This window comes from Rhagoletis pomonella, unplaced genomic scaffold, assembly GCF_013731165.1.
Source record: "Rhagoletis pomonella isolate Grant_MI unplaced genomic scaffold, Rhpom_1.0 Rhpom_scaffold_18469, whole genome shotgun sequence".
Classification (NCBI taxonomy): Eukaryota; Metazoa; Arthropoda; class Insecta; order Diptera; family Tephritidae; genus Rhagoletis; species Rhagoletis pomonella.
The window spans coordinates 1-2,899 of record NW_023476987.1 but is presented as its reverse complement, the minus strand read 5'-3'; the positions used below and the strand labels follow the sequence as shown (position 1 = coordinate 2,899).

The window sequence follows — 2,899 nt, the reverse complement described above, 5'->3', positions numbered from 1 at the left end:
GGTGATACAACACTTTTACCGTCGCAACCATTTTATGCACTCTCGGAGTTTGAAGAGTTTGATGCAAAACTTTCAACTGATCATGCAATTAAAGCTGCATTCGTGAGTCAATTCTATATATTCTTACTCATTCTACATTTTAATCAAATATGTATTCCTCTCACAATATGCAGAAAAAAATGATTCTGAGAATTGGTGGCGAATCTGAAACGTTTTTCCTTAAAATGGCCATTAGGAGCATTATTTCGGATGAATTAGCAATGGGTTTGTCTTGGCGCGGTACGGTTGACAAACCAAGTATCCAAAAATACAACACATTTGCTATTATAAAAGGTTAATTTTCTTTAGTTTGTTACTTTTTTTTTATTGAGTAATATTTGCTGCATTTTTAATCAACAGATATTTGCTTTTCTAAGTTTTGCAATGTGACCGACGTTGACATCAACAAAACTTGCCAACAACATTTTCTTCACGCAAAGGGCAGAGTATTGAAAAGGCAAAAAAGGAACTACCTAAATTAAATGTGTATATTATTTATTACTAGCTTTTTTTTATAATTTTGTTATAAGTTTTTATTTATCTTTAAATTAGTGTGTAATAAACTTAAATACAAATAAACTTAGTTAAAAATACCGAATCAGAGGAAACAGATTGTTATCGACTGCATTAGGCGGGCTTGGTCGGCCATGGCTTGTTTTCTTTGAGCAGCAGCGAAAGAAAAACCTATTTTATCGCACATTTTACCTTAACTTGGGTGGTGTACCGCTAACGACGTATAATTTGAGCAACCTTAACGAAATCGTGACTTGGGTGTTAGTCTCATTCTTAGTTTTGGTTAGATAATGATCTGCCAAGCATAGTGTTATAATTGTAAACCCCTTAAATTTAATACCCATAACCCTATTAAGAGGATTGAAAAAATTATGAATTTTTGTACGGGCGCACATAGGGACGAATCGACAATATAGGACGACAAAAATGTTTACTCTATATGTGTTTGACAGATTTCAATGAAATTTGGTACTTAGGGATTTTCGTCATCACCGATTTCGAATATTAAATTAAATTTCCAAAATTCACAATGGCGGATCCAATATGGCGGACGATTTCTTAAAAAATGTCTATATTGTTATGAAGCTTGGTGTCCCCAGATTTTTGTCGTCACAGATTCCGAAATTGATATTCAATTTTTATGAAGCTTGGTATTTACTCCATATGTATTTGACAGATTTCAATGAAATTTGGTAATTAGGGATTTTCGTCGTCACTGAATTCGAATATTAAATTAAATTTCCAAAATTCAAAATGGCGGACGATTTATTAAAAAAAGTATCGATTGTTATGAAGCTTGGTATCCAGAGCTTTTCGTCGTCACTGGTTTCGAAATTGAAATTTAATTTAAAAAATCAAAATGGCGGATCTAATATGGCGGTCGATTTCCTCAAAAATTTATAGGTTTTTATGAAGCTTGATATCCAGAGATTTTCGTCGTCATTGATTTCGAAATTGATATCATGTTTTCAAAAATTCAAAATGGCGGAACAAATATGGCGTTCCGAATAATAGGCGTTTTACTTTTAACGCAATGCATTACCTTTAGCACCATTTGAACCCAATTTGAATTTTGTAAATGTAATTTCAATTTCGTAAACAAATATAACGGGGATCTATTCAGAGACCAAAACAAAGTTTCATAACGAAACTATAATTTAAGAAAAGTGGTCCGCCATATTGGATCCGCCATTTTGATTTCTTAAAATTTAATATCAATTTCGAAGTACACTATGTGTACTGTACTTTACTAGTCAAGCCCTTTAATTTGATACCCATATTGCGGGGTTGTAACAACATTATGAAATCCGCCATTTTGTGGTGGCAGCCATCTTATATTTATAATGATACTGAATATAGATAGTATTGTCATCAGAACTCAAGATGTGTACCAAATTTCAGACCAATAGATCTGAAGTCTAATCAAAGGTAAGAAAAAGGCAAGCTAAATAAAACCGATTAAAAAACGTGGTATTTATATAAGTTAGCCTGTGATGGAAAATCATGATAGAAGTATTTACACCTAAATATGGATGTGAAATATTTTAGTTTTTAATAGTATAAACGGTATTAACATTGTGCAATGTATTTTGCTTTACATTATTACATTAAACGAGCAATTCTTGTATATATATATATATCCATAGGGTTCTCGGAAACGGCTCCTACGATTTTGATGAAATTTTGTACACAGATAATGTTTTGGGTTCTAAGGTTATCTGAATAGGCATTATCCCCGGGAAGACTCGTATAAGGTTGCCACCTATTCGAAATTAGCTACAAATTAATTAACCCATCATAATATTGGCATCAAATGGAAAGTATTTTAGAGATCCCAGATTCAAAAATATTTTAATAGGGTTGCCACCTATTTTGAAACGCATCTTTATTAAATTTTTTATTTAGAAGAAAAGGTAAAATATTTCTATTCATGGGTACCAAGAGAAGGTTCTTAAACAATACTTTCCCTGTTTACAAAATGGTATCCCTTATGATAGTAGTGTAAGGTTGCCACTTATTTTCGATTGTACACAATTTATCTAAAACATCGCAATATGTATATCAATTTAACGGTATTGTTGAGGGCTTTGGTCAGAAAATATTTTCGAACTCGGTTGCCACGCTTCTATGTAATACAAATTTTTGTTTTGTTAATTTCCATCAGCATTTTTTGTATGTATACACAGTACATATTTTGAGTAAAAAATTTACTTAATAGATACCGAAATCCAAATATTTTTTATATTTCAAAAATATTTATTTAAAGCTATCCAAATGACCAGTATTTGATATCTATATCCATATCTATATCTATATCTATATCTATATCTATATCTATATCTATATC

At 31.4% G+C, this 2,899-nt stretch overlaps 1 long non-coding RNA gene across 1 annotated transcript; it reads left to right on the top strand.

The window, feature by feature from the left end:
• The first annotated feature begins 6 nt into the window (after window positions 1-6).
• Window positions 7-650, top strand: LOC118757481. Its single transcript, XR_004995226.1, has 3 exons — window positions 7-102; window positions 174-333; window positions 400-650. It is a non-coding gene; the product is annotated as an uncharacterized LOC118757481 (long non-coding RNA).
• The last annotated feature ends 2,249 nt before the right edge of the window (window positions 651-2,899 follow it).